A 15,921-nucleotide genomic window follows, 5' to 3' on the forward strand; every position below is an offset into this window, starting at 1 on the left:
TTTCTTCCTTTTTCTGGAAAGCAACCTGGTGAAATATATTTTAGGGGTAGGAAATATGTTATCTAAGAATTATATACATTCTTTCTTACTATTCCATACTTATACGTGTGAACAGGTTATCTCATTTGCAAAGAAATATTTGTATTTTAAAGTTGAATTCTCTATAATTAATAACCCTTCCCATGGTCTCTGTGCTTGGTGATTCTCACAGTTCATTCTCTGTATGGGGTTACTTATTTTTAATTGTAACTGTAGGGAATACTGATCAGAAAGTCCTAACGGTGCAACAACAGTTAAGTTATCAACTATATTTGTGCTGTCAGTAACAATGAGCTCTTAAACATTGTTCTCTTTGGTTCCTTCCTTAACATGTTAAGTCATGCCCTTTTGCAAAACAAGGTCAGCAAACTCTTTTTCATGCTTAGATTGAGCTGTATAACTGGGCAAAAGAATCCAGAGTAATTTCAACTTCCCATTTGTAAAGTAACTCTTGAAACCAGTATCTCTTGTAAATAAGACAGATATGCCCCAGTGTGTAGTTGTCCCTGTACTTAGGCTACGATAACACAATGACAAAATGAAGGGTTTACTCATCAAGGGTCAAATATCTGCATGATAACACACTCTATCTCTTCAACTAGAATAATTTAGAATATTTAGATTAGATGTATTCCAAGATTACTTTATTCAGTGATAGTATAACTGTGTTAAATAATAATTCCAACCAGGTCATCATACTTTTACCTAGGCTTTAGGCATTGCAATAGCAGCAAATCAAAGTTGTATCAAATACACTTAAAGCTGTGGCATATTGTTATGGCTTGGCCGGTCATCCAAAAATAAACTTTAAAGATTCTTTTATCCTCCGTCCTACAAAGGCAGTCCCCATACTGACACAGATGTAGTTCATCAAGAGAAAACATACCATAATTGTATACTTAGTCCTCTCAGAAGTGTACAAGTTTAGTATTATGTACTGTACAACGTTTTCTCAATCAGCTGTAATATGCATGGACTTTGGTAAAAAAGATAATCATTCCAGCCAGGTGAAGGTATTATTTCACTTAGTATTAAAGGAATTTTAGATTCCACCATCATCTGTATTATCTCCAGCATGAAGGTTTCATATAAATAAGCAGGGTTTACCTGAGGTCATTACTTCCAACATGAATTAATATTCTGTTGTAATCTGCTTTATTGTAGAGCAATTTTGAAATTAAACTTGCAATGTCTTTAACTTTAAAGCAGAGACAATGATTTGGTTCTTATTTAAGTTAATGACAGATCTCACTATAGGCTGAAGAATGAGTCTCTAAGTACTAGAATTTCTTTGGGCTGTATGCCTGCTTTTGTAGCTGATTTATTTTCTTGTTTGATAATGAACTGTGCCACCTCACATATGCCTTCTGCCCTAGTGCTCATCTTTTGTATTTTTCACCCAAACTGTAAAATTGACCCTCTTCCCCCTCTGAGTCACAAGTTATATTCATTTTCTTATCTTGCTTAATATTTGTTTGTTTGTTTATTTTGGTTATTGGATGAATTGGGAGCCTCATTATGTAAGACTCTCAATGCTACATCATTAGAACTTAGAAGATGTTCTATCTCCCCTTTTGCATTGCCAGATGTTCTTGTTCTATTCTTGTTTAATCTCAGCTTTGTTTTTCCTTATCACGAAAACTATTGAGAACATTATTATATTTATTTTATTTTATTATTTTATTTTATTTGACATTTGTTGACTGGGTTTGTTTGAATGAGCAAAGGCCCTTTTTCAGCAGAGACCTGGGGAGAAAAGCTGCCCAAGTAGTACATAAATCTCAAATAGCCAACTATAAATGATACAGTAAGATATAGAAATGAGTTACATAATATTGGTGTGCATTATTTACACATACCTGGGGATTTAATAAAATCTATGTAAGAATAGTGTAAGTCCTACACAGAAGGTGCCATGGCCGTGTCTGCGGCTCCCTTTCACCATCGTGCTTTGTATATTAATGAAGGCACGCTACTGAGAGAGAGCCATGAAAGACAGTTACAGAATCAGTGTAGAAGGTGTGTTACAGAGTCTGGAGATGATTAACATACCCCCTGCACTGTCAAAGTGCCACATAGTGTATGGCACTGAAAATAAAATTTAAATAGTTTATTTTTTTTTGTTTTTTTGTGGTTGTGCAGCAAGGCATGGTGCTTAGCAAAGGACAAATGCCAGACATCTAAAAATAGAATCCGGACAGATCCAATTATAAATGGAAAGGTCAAGTCTAAGCATAGCTGAGTGGGTTTGTGCGACAAGTATCAGTGCTCAGCAGTGCTTAAATTTGGTGGATATATATATATATATATATATATATATATATATATATATATATATATATATATATATATGGGTCTACCTGAGATGGTCGACAGGCCATATGATCGACACTCATTTGGTCGACAGTTCATTTGGTTGACAAGCAGATTTACCCCCCTCCCCAATGTCGTGCGACCCTGGAGTTGATATATATAGTTAGGTGGTGTGTGGGGGGCACAGCCCATCACCTTGGGGGGTGTGGGGGGTGAAGCCCCCCATATAAAATGCTTGTCGACCAAATGAACTGTCGACCAAATGAGTGTCGATCATATGGCCTGTCGACCATGTGAAGTAGACCCATATATATATATATATATATATATATATATATATATATATATATATATATATATATATATATAAGTACAACAGCAATTCACATGACTACGTAGCTGAATGGTTAGAGTGACAACCTCATATGCAGGAGGTGCAGGGTCTGAATGCACAGACCTGTGTATTTTATAAATACACATTCTGAGAGTTATTTTAAATCACAATGAAATAATTGTGTGATTACACAGACAGGTTATTAATATTATTGTGCAAATACATATTTATGAAATTTAGTAGTAAGCCCTGATTGAATTTTGTATGAATACACAAACAGGTTACTAAACATGTATGCTGCAAATACATGTAAGAGATGTATTTTAAGCCCCTGATGGAATATTTCATATATGCACAGACATTTTATGAAGCATTTTATTTGCAATTAAGCAATTATGAAATGTATAATAAAATCCTGCAGTGCTGTGCCCAGCTAAGCTCTGCTAAGCATAGCTAGCCCTAGACAAGCACTGCTTAAACAAGGAATGCTTTAGCAATACTTATCCAGTTTGTGCATTGCTAAGTGGTACGAAACACTGTAAACACTTTCCATTTGAGCAGTACGTAGCCCAGCTAAGCTGGTTTGCATACTGCTAAGCATTGCCTGTTTAAGCACTGCTTGGCTAAGCTCAAAGGGTTTGCACAGTACTAAGCGAAACACTGCATTTTTAAAAATGGCCCAATGGTGACAAAGGGTGGGAAAACACCCTTATTTAAGTGCAACAGGTGGGAATACAGACAGAAACTGTTGGAGTTTGATCTTGGCAGAGACAATGACAGGAGCTGGAAGGGGTGCAAACTTCTGGGCGCAGCGGTGGGACAGTCTGGAGTCCAGGGTCATGACTGGACTCCTTGTAAAAGACCTTGACATGCAGCTGCTACAGGACCAGTACCAGGGGTCAGAATACAAATTGGAGGCCTGGGACTGGTTGGCTCATGACCTCACCAATGCAACTGGGATCCACCACAGAGGTGAGCAGGTGTGTCACCATTTTCATGACCTGAAGCGTAGGACGTGGATCTCTTGGCCACTTGGATCCAAGATGCCCGTGTTGACAATGCCCCACAAGTTTGTAAGTATTGTTAGCATTGTATGTATTATAGCTAATCTGTATGTCTGACAGACAGGTATGCATAATGGTGTGTATCTCTCCCCACAACTGCAGAGGAAAGACCTCTCAACTTGAAGGCCCATGCAGGGTGCCCAGCCAGGCTGCACCGGGAGTGTGGTGAGTACAGATGAATCTTGCGATCTATAGTCATATAAACAAGAAAGAGTACATTAGTAACTGCCAGTATGTTTTGAGTGTACTGCAATGAATGTGGTCATAGACCTGGACGGATATAACTGAGTAATGCCAGGTATAGTTCAATAAAGATGAAAGCATGATACCTGGTACTGTTAAGGAAATAAAGTTCAACTGCATGAATAATGTTAAGGAAATAAAGTTCAACTGCATTCATAATGTCAAGGAAATAACATTTCTACTGCATTAATTGTGGAATTACAGCTATATTGCAACACCTGCATTATAGCAAATGTTCATCAATAAAGACTGTTACATGTTTACCAATCACTACATGATGTCACCCCTAATAAAGCTATGTTGTGCAGTATGTGTGCATTTTGGGCTGTTGGTCATGAAATCGAGTAATACAACTGCTGTGAAGTAAAAACGGGATTAATACCACAAAATGACTGCAGGTTAGCTAGGTAAGAAATGTTTTGCTAAACTGTAGATGTGGAGCTGTATTACAAGATATAATGCATTATAGAATAGGAATGGCCAAGGTACATAGTGTGTATCTTAGGATTGTCTTGTTTTAACCATTGCATGTCAGCTATATGCATTACTGAACTTAGTTACTATGCTGCAGGCAAGTATGAAACTGTAATAGCTGCAGACTGCAAATATACCATCTGCAACTGTATATGGGTCAGGTAGCCAACCCAAAACTCTGATATGGTCTGTACACATTACACATAGTTCCACCTACTAGGGGTTAATTGTCTACATCTGGATTTCATGTATTAATGCACAGTTCACCTACTATCTCTGTCATGCATGAATCTCATGCATGTGTGTTCAAGTGTCACTGCAGTCCAGTATAACACTCTACCTCTATGACCAGGACAAATTTTGTTACCAGGTGAGCTCTAGGCACATATCAGTCAATCAATATTCAGCAGTGACGCAGTAGCTCATTTTGATAAACACTAGGCATGATGTACATTTTGTCACACACAGACAGGGGTTCAAATCCAGGGACAAGTTCTACTAAATAGTAATAGAAATAGTTATGTATTGTTAAATGTTCTTCCCACAGGGATTACAGGTAAATAAAAGGCTGTAGTCACTGTTCAAATGGGTTACTAATATGTGTGTCCAGATGTACCAGAATGTTAACAGCATTGCTCAGCAAGGTGATAATATGTCAGTATATAAAAAGTAAACAAGTACAATACTATAGCAGGTTAATAAAACAAATAAAACGGTTTAATCTTGGTATGGCTGTATGCCTGGTGTATCTGAGATTGCCTGCTGATAATCTAACTCCATGCCTGCCAAGGGTGGCTTGATAAGCATACCATCTCTATACTGTGCATGATACATGTCTCTCAAGTGTCATGCTATTGTGATCACTGTTGCCAAATCCCTTGGACACAGATTTAACATACACTCGATTTATGTCAATATCACAGTCACACCACATCAATCTGCACTACATCTTAGTACTCATATATGTTACCCTGACATGTAATAGTCTCCTGTAGTTGTGTACCTGTAGGTGTTACAGCTTGGCCCATACTGTCCTATGTGGATAGTATGAGAGGTATGTAGGTGCCACAGACATTATAGGGCACCTTTATACATAAAGTAAGGGCAGACCTGTAGAGTATATCAGAGTATTGTTACAAACAGTATAGCCTATACTGGTAGTAATGGAATGACTTTCTGTCTCCCCCTCACCCCTTATCTACATAATAATGTATTATTGTTATACACCAGGTATGGCTTACTTTTAACATATGTTGTTCTCAAAACATTATGTTGTGCCTTATTTTTTATTATTGTTATATTTTACAATGGTTGCATACTAACATGCCTTGCTGAATTACCTATAATGCTGGCCTTATGCCGTAACTGTTACTGGCATCCTGTTCCAATACTGACTGTTATCCCACTTATTGTTGTGTTCCATATGCTATGCAATGTTGTCTTACTGGATTATTTGCAATATTCTGGCATGCTGTTATAATTAACATTTAAGTATTTTATTCATTACTAAACTATACACTGTGAAAACCTCAGCACCACAGCTTGACTGAGTAGGCCAGTTCCTGGTGATCTACCTACCTTTCCTCAGCTGGCCATGGCACCGGGGCAAAGCATGTCTGGGACCCAACCTGGTGCTGCCCCCTCCGGTGGTTCTTCACTGCCTACAGGTGGAACTGCCTCAGGTGATGGGGCTCATCCTCCCCAAGGGAGCAGGTGCAGAGAAGGAGTTGTCACTCAGCGACAGCTACCAGAGATGGTGTGCAGGATCATGCACTGTGGGTTTGATGATCACCTGCGCCGGATTTAGGGCAGGCTGGCCAACCTGAAAGGGCAGGCTTGCTTCAGCGCCCAGCCAACAGGACAGCCACCTTCAGGGCTATAAAGGAGCAGTGGTGACTGCCCATGGGTGGGGAGCTCAGTCTCACTGCAGCCATCTGGGAGAACAAGGCTCTCCAAGTCCACAACACTCTCCCTGTCAAAGTTGTTTACACCCTCATGTGTCATACACTTGCCCTGTATGCTGTCTTGTCAGACTTGTCAGTTTGCAAATGCTACCTGTCCTACCCAACTTACCTCCCCACATGTACCTATATCCCTTCCCCAATATTTCACTCTTTTCTTAAAAAAAAAAAATGGGCATCTGTCCCACAAAAAAAAAAAAATAACGCCCCATACATAGCTCTCCATTTCATGCCCATGTACACTGACGACAATCAATCATTATAGCAATTAACTGACACAGTTATATCACCTACACTCCTCTCTCTGGGATGTGAGGCTCCAACTTCTCTACAACCTGCACAGCTGTTGCTGTACAAGAAATGGGGAGCTACGGTCCTTTTCTACACCCATCCTGCAAATCATTGTTTTTCTCCTGCTTGCCCCCATTTCAGCACTTTCTTATCATCAACTTTTTTCTTTTCTTTTTTTGGAAATAGTGCGGGTTTAAGTGAAGCTAAGTGGTGTGCCACATTGTGGTGCATCATGCAAACCCATGCAAACCCACTTAAAACTGCTTTAATCACCTTCTCTCTTTCTGACATTGTTATGCACATCAGCAAAGAATTCACCCTTGCCAAATCTCAAATGCAGGACCTTGTCAATTATAGCATAGTGCATTAGCCCACAAGGCCACTCAGCTCTAAAGTATAACAGGCGTTTCCATAAACATATCATAAGTACCAATGACACACTGCTCTTGTACATATAATGGGGAAAATGACAGCATACTTGGGACTGTGATGCAGACACCAAACCAGTACACAGACAAATAAATGTTAATGGATGTACGTGAGGTCTAGGATATCAGGTAGAGTTGACAACTGCACAGATTGTTGCATAATGTCCATAGCTGTGCCACCTACTTTTGGCACAGTTGTCACAAAACCTATTCTGTGTGCTGAAGTACTGGCAAGTCAGTACAGATTGAGATTAGAAAATCATGACAGACAGTTCAGTGTCACACGTCATACCCATCTGAACACACATGTTCATGTGAATCCTGTGTAACAGACTGTATGCATGCACATATGTCTTGCAAATACACCTGCTATAGTATTGACTCAGTAGCTCAATCTGTTGGTGTGGAGTCTATCTATGGGTGTAGAGACATAACAACACAGTCTGTCACAGCACACAGGACCATAGCTTGTATACCTCGGATTATAGGCTACAAGGCTATTGGCCCTGAGGACCTTATAAGCCTAGCCCACAGTTTAGGCCACATTTATGCAAATCAGCACCTGATGCCCCAGTCCAACAGGGACACAGGTGGTATCCTAAGGGTGTATGCCCACTTTACCATCCAGTTATTCAGGTTTTGTTTAAAAATGGGTAAAGAGGTAATCTGTCTGATGTGAACAGGGTGTCCATTCCATTGCTGGGTGAGTGTCTGGGACACAACTGACCTGCCAACAAGTCCTGTTGATTTCACAGACCAGGTAGTGGCTGTGGGACACAGGTGTGTGGCTATGCATGGTATGTGGTGTGGAAGGCTGTGGAGATTGTGTGTTTTGTTGTCTTGGAGGTCTTCTTTGTTTGGTGATGTCTATGTTGAGGACCTCCACAAATGTGGGTGTGAGTTGTGTAGATGTGGGTTATGTGTGAGGTGTACTGATTGTGTTGACAACCTGTTTGGTGCCAGATATGTGGGCTTGAGAGTGGGAGAGCATGGACTGTAGGTTCCTAATGTCATTGCATCTCTCACAAATTGTGTCCCTTGGTGTCTGTAGATGGTTGTTTGTGTGAATGAGGCATTTGCTACACTGTGTCAGGATGCCCATATCAACCAGACTGTCAGGGGAAACTGTAGGACATTGTCCAGACATATGTGCCAGAATCTGAGGGAGGAAGGCGAGGGAGACTTAAGGGATGGGCTACATCCCAGGTGTGTAAAACAAAAGTAGGAGGCTGACACTACCACATAAAATGTAGACAGGCTATAAACAAGCAGTAATAGGTGCAACAGAAAAGATGCAGTGGAATACCTTAGAGAACATACAGCAAGTAGCAGAAAACAGCAATATGAGGAGGGAAACGCATGATGTATTACTACTATGTTACTGATAGCCACATACATACTGTGGTGATAGATGGTCGGGTATGATGTGGGAGTTAGCCGAGGATAGTGCTGGCAAATGTGGATGTGCATGGTGTATACATAATGGTGAGCAATGTATGTGGTCCTGTGATGTGTTCCCCTCTTCTTGTCTTTCAGGACTAATGTATAGATGGAGGAACCCACCTTTGCCTGCAGCCAAGAATTAAGTTATAGTTGATGGCTTCTGACTGCATCATGACATCCTGCTCTCGAGGAGTCGGCAGAATCGGGAATAGCATGCTGCACTGTGAGTAGATCTTGTGGCAACAGTAAATCATGTAAGGCTACAGGAAAGAGGCTATGAGCAGGTCTGACACCTGGCCACAGACATGACAAATACTGCATGTTAAAGGGCCGCAGCTGTGGCCAGGGACAATGCTGGCACTGGTGGAGGGCCTGCTACACATCAACTACTCTCAGCCACATAAGAGTTCCTGGCAAACCTGGGTTCAGCCACCAGCTCGCAAACATCCATCACCCCATATGTCACCAAGGTAGGTGGCACAGCTTCCAAAGCAGAGCAGCATCCAGGTAAGCCTCCTGTGGTCATCAATTTAATACTTTTGGAGTCATAGTGGAAGCCTCTGCATACTTGTACATGGATGTCAGGTCAATCTTCATTTGGGGGGTTGTAATGCACACATGTGCACACATACTCAGAATGTCAGCAATGTGGGCAGTATCACAGTGCATACTGTGCATGTTGATATATGCACATATTATCCTGTACCAATGCCACATTTGTGTTTTTTGACAATACCTCTCCCCCACAATTCCATAGGTACATTTGGTGTGGCTGGAGTCCAACATCCTGTACCTGGTAAGTGTGAAAATGTTTTTTTTATGGCTCATCTATGCCCTAGGAATGTTAAGGGCTGCCAGTTTGCCATGGACACAGTTGCTATGCTTAGCCATAGTACAATACTTGTATGTTCAGTTGCGGAGGGGTTCACTGCAGTGCACTGAACTGGTAATAACAGTAACATATTTGCAGGAGCTAGAACATATTTGCTTGTATTGTTGTAAAGGTTTAGGAAGTCTGCTATAAAGAGTGGCAATAGTATGGTGTAAATGGGTGCACTGTATTTTAGGTGAAGGTCCATCACATACACTGACATCTCATTTATCTCACAGGTGTGTAGTACCGGCAACATTAGCTGGATGTAGCAGCACTGCATGTTATAAGGGCCTGTCATGTCTGTGTCTGTTATGGTCTGCTTGTGTGTTGTGCATGGGATCAGTAATAATGTGTGGTATATATAATGCAGCTGTGGCACCTCACCTGTATGTGTGTGTGTGAGTGGATCAGCAGACATAATAGTGCAGGTATTAATGTAGTCATGTTGTCTTCTTCCTCACAGGTGACTGTGGGGTTTTGAATGTGTCCCCCTCACAACCTGATGTCAGAGTCTCATCAGACTCTGAAGATGATGGTGACCATAGTGAGGTGCAGGTGGGGTTGTGGGTGGCTGAATCTGTCCCATGGGTCAGCATCATACTTCCTCCCCCAATGTCCCCGCACACAGTCAGTATGCCCATACATACCTTGTTTCCTGTGGTCATGGATATTAAACAGTCAGAGGATGGTGACATCGAACAGGAGAGTGTGGCGACCATGGCATCTGTGAATGTAAACACTAGCCATAGCCAGACAGCTGGTGAGGTCCCACACAGGCAGATTGACAGGGGTGCTCAAAGGAGGACTGCTGCTGATCCACCACCTGTCACAGGTGTCACATCACAAGTCACTCAATGCATGTTTTGGTCCATCATGGCGTCCCAGGCATATTCTGTATGCAACACAAGATGGATGCTCAGGAACATGGATGCATCACTGTCTGGCATCCATGACTCATTCCACAACTTTGATGATGCCATGCATCATTACGCCGATGTAGTAGACAGATGTTGGGGTGAGACATTGTCAGTCCTTGACTGCGCATTGTCTGTGCTTGAACATGGTGTTGGGCACATGGACGTAGGTCAGCACCACCATCAGCTGAGAGTCCAGGTGGCCATGCACAGTCACACTCCCATAGTGGCAGTACCAACAGCTCTACAGAAGGGAGGGTGCTGCCCACACCATGATGTGACAGGCCATGGGCATGTGGTCCTGGGTGGTCCCATGAGGGACATGGATCCAGCAGACACCAGTCACCATCAGCAAGTAGTACCAATTATGACTCTGGACATGGTGGCTCCAGTGCCACCCCTGGCAGAGACAGTTCCCGTATTCATGGCCAGAGATGGTGAACTGTACATATTGCCTTGTACGGTACACAGCTGTCCAACATACACTTGTGTAGGGCTAGTACATGGCTTGACTGTGTATGCACACACACTCACACATCACTGTCACATGCAAGTCACCAGCAGACACAGACACAGCTCCTCTCCATGGCCCTGCTGACCAGAACCCCTCCAGACACACACACACACAATGTCAACTGTATGGCACAGCCTAGGTCTTTGGCAACCCCACACCATACCCTGTACATGTGATGATACCTGTGCCACATCTCTGTCATCCATACCATCGATGCAGGGACATGCAAATGTGTGTCTGATGCATAGGGTGACTATAGTACATTTAATGACAGCTTGTAGTGCAGTAGTGTTATGCCCTGTAAGGTGCTGTCTGCTGGCATGTGTCATGAGTACACATCAAAGTATATGTACCTTTGTTCCATGATGCTGCATTGGTGGTAATATTGTTGACTGCCTGTTGTTTCCCACAACTTTTTCGCTTTCTGTTCCAGGGTTTGTGCATCTATACCGTGGGCAGCTGGTGCCAATACAGCAGCTCAGGATGGCATGGGGCCAATGCAGAAATGTGACTTTGCCAAGGTACGGCTGTATATGTGCATGGTTACCTAGGTGCGTATGTGTAGAACAGTGTGTCAGGAACAATGAGGGCAGACAGCATAATCTTGTATGCATACCGCATAACATAGCATGCTACTCTTGAAACTTGTCGCATGGGAGTTCAGTAGGATCATAGGTTCATAGAATCATACGAGGTTATTAGAGTAATGGCCCTGGGGCCCTTACAAGCCTAGCCATTAGTTTAGCCCCAGAAAGAAACATCAGTCAGCGCCTCTTTCCACTGTCAATGAGGGACACAAGTGGGATCCCTGGGACAGATTTGAGGTTTCCCATCCACTCATCATGGTTGCGCTTGAAGAGGGTCAGCATGTTACTCTGTTTGACATGTATGGGAAGTGTATTCCTGAGACAGGGTAGCCTCTGGGAGACAAACCTGTCTCTCTAGCAGGTTATGTTGCTGTTGCATATCAGATTCAGGCCTGTCATGCAGGTAATATGTGAGGCGTTAGACTTCTGGATATGGGGCAGCTGTAGTAGGGCAGGGTCCAACATTGCCTTGTAGGCATGACATAACCCACCTCTGAGCAACCTGTCCAATACCAAGTGAAGCAATAGTGATTTGAGCCTGTCTGCATGGGACAGGTGTTGGAGGTCATGGATTACCTTTGTGAGGTATTTCTGTGGCCTTACTAGTTGGTGCAGATGTCTGGATAGGTGCATACCAAACAGGGCATTGTAGTAAAATATTGGTCTACAGAGTGAGGATTATAGAGAGGTAATGACCACCTTTTTTCTGGATGCAATCTACTCTAGATCTATAGGATGAGCCATGTGCAAGGCTGTTCTGACACTGCTGCTACATGATGGTTGAATGCAAAATTGTTATCAACTTGAGTACCCAGGTCTCTCAACACAGGTTGTGCGTTTAGGGGGTTTTCGTTGATGTGGTAAGCAGTGGGGTCGTGTCTTTACCGACTGGTGTGATGATACAGATTTTTGCATTTAGCTTAAGGCCAGGACCTTAGCTCTAGTCTGTAGTTGATGTAAGACCCTCTTGCAGTATGTTAACATCATTTGGGGAGTCTATGACAGACAGCACCTAACTTACAGTCTTCCACAAACTTGGTTAGTACCTACAAATGTAGGTGGTGGTGGGTAGCATTCATGCCTAGATACATGTGGGTAATTTAGGGGCAGCAGCTGCTCACAGGGTCTCAGAATATATACATATTGCACACACATAGGCAAGACAGACTAGGGTTGCCACCTTATCAAATGCCCAATGTGGGACACTTTTTGTAGTAACGTGAGAGTTGGCAGGACAAACCATACCCACGGTGAGTGCAATAGAGAGAACTTCACTTTTTTCCAATATAACAGCTTATTTTTGTAGTATTTGCCTATATTATGCTAGCTCTCATAACATTTAGGTGTTTCTGATGTAAAATTACTGCTTTATACAACTATTAGAATAATTTAGGAAATGTTTACTGTTTTAGATTCTTGGGACATTTGCATTGTTTTAATAGTTTTCACAGGGCACATCTGACCAAACGGGTCTATGTCATATAATCAAACTTTCAAAAATTCGAGCACCATATGTTCGAACGTAGAAGTTCGAAATATGACAACATCAAAACTTCAGAAGAGCGAATTTTTTTCCCAGGGAAAAAAATTGCTGTTCTGAAACACACACACACAACACAAGCACACCAAAAACCTAATAAACCTACACTAAACCTTACATACACAACTATCTATGCACTAACCTTAACCCAAACCCTAAACCTAAGGTCCATCACTATCACACACTTACCTTACCCGCACCCTAACCTTAAAGTCCGTCACTATTGTCACTTACCTTACCCGCACCCTAACCTTAAAGTCCATCACTATTGCACACTTATTTTACCCGAACCCTTACCTTAGAGTCATCACTATTGCACACCCTAGCCCTAAAGTCCGTCACATTCACATACCTTACCAACACCCTAACCCCAACGTTCATCACACTCGCACACTTACATTACCCGAACCCTAATCCCAACGTCCATCACACTTGCGTACTTACCTTAACCCAATCCGTAACTTTTGCACCACAGTGGACAAAATGTCGAAGTCGCAGAAACAGCCAACTGAGATCTTTCCCTGGGCTAAATGTGATTCTAAGGTGGGTGATGTCAGTAGGCCTTGAAAAGTTTGCCAATGGGGGGTAACAGGCCCTTAAAATTGTATAACCATTGCACAAACAAACACAGGCAAGACAGCCACACTTCTGCTAGAGGATAGCCTTACACACACACATTCACTCACAGATTTGCCAGTTTTGAGAATGGAACCCCTACCTATCTAGTGATATGCACTGTAGTGCTGTGTACTTATTGCATGTGGCATGGATCTTACATATCTGGAGAGTGTGTAACTGTGCTTCTAAGGTGAATGACATCAGCAGGCCCTGTAAAGTAAGCAAATAGAGGGGCTAACAGGTAGGCATGGTCCTTAAAAATGTATTAGCATGGCAGACACACACAGCAAGACAGACACACTACTGCAAGGCGATATACTTACACACACACTCACAGAGTTGCCATTTCTGGGATTATAACCCTTTCCTCGCTAGTTGTACCTACTACAGTGGTATGTACTTATCGCATGTGACACTAGGCTTATGGGTTTGAAGAGTGTCTGATACTGCTGTTGGGGGTGGATGACATCAGCAGCTGTTGACACCAAGGCCAGTGTTATGGAGGAAAATAGTCACAGACCCATAAAATTACTGACTATTGCACAGACATAGGCCAGTTGGGTGTCTGTACTGTTGTATGTGAAATATGTACCCACACAAGGTGGTTGATGTGAGATTAGAACCCCAACCAACCATTACACATGACAGCTCACTGCACTTGTTGCATGCACCACTGGTTACAATTAGTGTACAAGTGGCTGCAGCACTACATCACTCTATACCTTTCTGTGTGTGTGTGTGTGTGTCTCTCTCTCTCTCTCTCTCTCTCTCCCTCCCCTCTCTGTCTGTCTAGATATAATACATATATTATATATAAATATATATATGTATCTACATAACACTCTACAGATACATATATATCTCATATGTGCCACATATATATATATATATATATATATATATATATATATATATATATATATATATATATATATATATGTATCTATATAACATGCACCACTGGTTACAATTAGTGTACAAGTGGCTGCAGCACTACATCACTCTATACCTTTCTGTGTGTATGTGTGTGTGTGTGTGTGTGTGTCTCTCTCTCTCCCTTCCCTCTCTGTCTGTCTAGATATAATACATATATTACACATATATATATATATATATATATATATATATATATATATATATATATATATAAAACACTCTACAGATACATATATATCTCATATGTGCCACATATGGATATATATATGTATCTATATAACACTCTACAGATACATATATATCTCATATGTGCCACTTATGGATAGATAAGTGTAATCATGTCTGATGGGGGGTAGGGAGAGACAGGTATACATAGCTGTCTGTATGCATAGAGATATATTGGCATCTCAGTTCTTTAGGCAGATGAGGTTTCAGACATGGGCTGAAATCATCTGTAAGAGCATGCCCAGTGTGAACATCAGTACATACAAGGGGACTCCATGCCAGACCTACCTATACTCCAGTCGGGGATTTTGTGTGCTACAGCCAGTTGGCTGCTGCACCTAATTAACTCATTGCAGTTAACTCCTACTGACACCTGACAGTGTCAAATATTGCTTGTTCATATTTGCATCAATAATTTCACAATCATGCTATGTACAAGGCTTTAAAAGATTTCATCTTAACCCCTACACAATGGCAAACTCAGATGCATTAATATCTGACATCTGTCTAGTGAAGGTAAACAGATATTAACTGTTGTTTTTATGCTAATAATTTATATAGATATGATTTTTACATTTTTCTAAATATCTCAACAACCAAGTAATATAGGCAGAACTCTGTCTCATATGAAAGCTCTCATCTAGATGGATAAAATGTTGCTGACAGTATGTGTGTAACTTGAGTGGTTGCTGAAATATTGTAAATTGTTTACAAAATATTATAAATGTAATAGTTATTGTGTTTACTGTGTTTTATAAAATTCAGTTCAAGACCTAGAGCCTACAGAATAATATTCTAATAAAAACAGTCTGAGGTGAAAAGTTTGCCATTTACGCTTCTTTAGTAACCCTTATGGTTCCAGAGATATGAGCACTTATTTGAAATGTGCGGACATAAGTTGATTCTATCAAAAGGGTTAGGTTCTGCCCATTGAAAGTTACAGTGCAAACTTCCTGAGCTCCATTGGAGTGAATGAGTTAAACAGTCCAGCACCTCCCTGATATAAGGACCAAGGGATTTCCCAGCTGTGTGCTGGCCATAATATCTGACTCATAACTAGGGTGTGTACAGATTGTATTAGACTCAACAGGGTTTTGCATCACATGCCTGGTACATTCTACAT

The sequence above is a fragment of the Protopterus annectens genome, chromosome 12.part0 (assembly GCF_019279795.1).
Source record: "Protopterus annectens isolate FY-2018-M chromosome 12.part0, PAN1.0, whole genome shotgun sequence".
In the NCBI taxonomy this organism is placed as follows: domain Eukaryota; kingdom Metazoa; phylum Chordata; order Ceratodontiformes; family Protopteridae; genus Protopterus; species Protopterus annectens.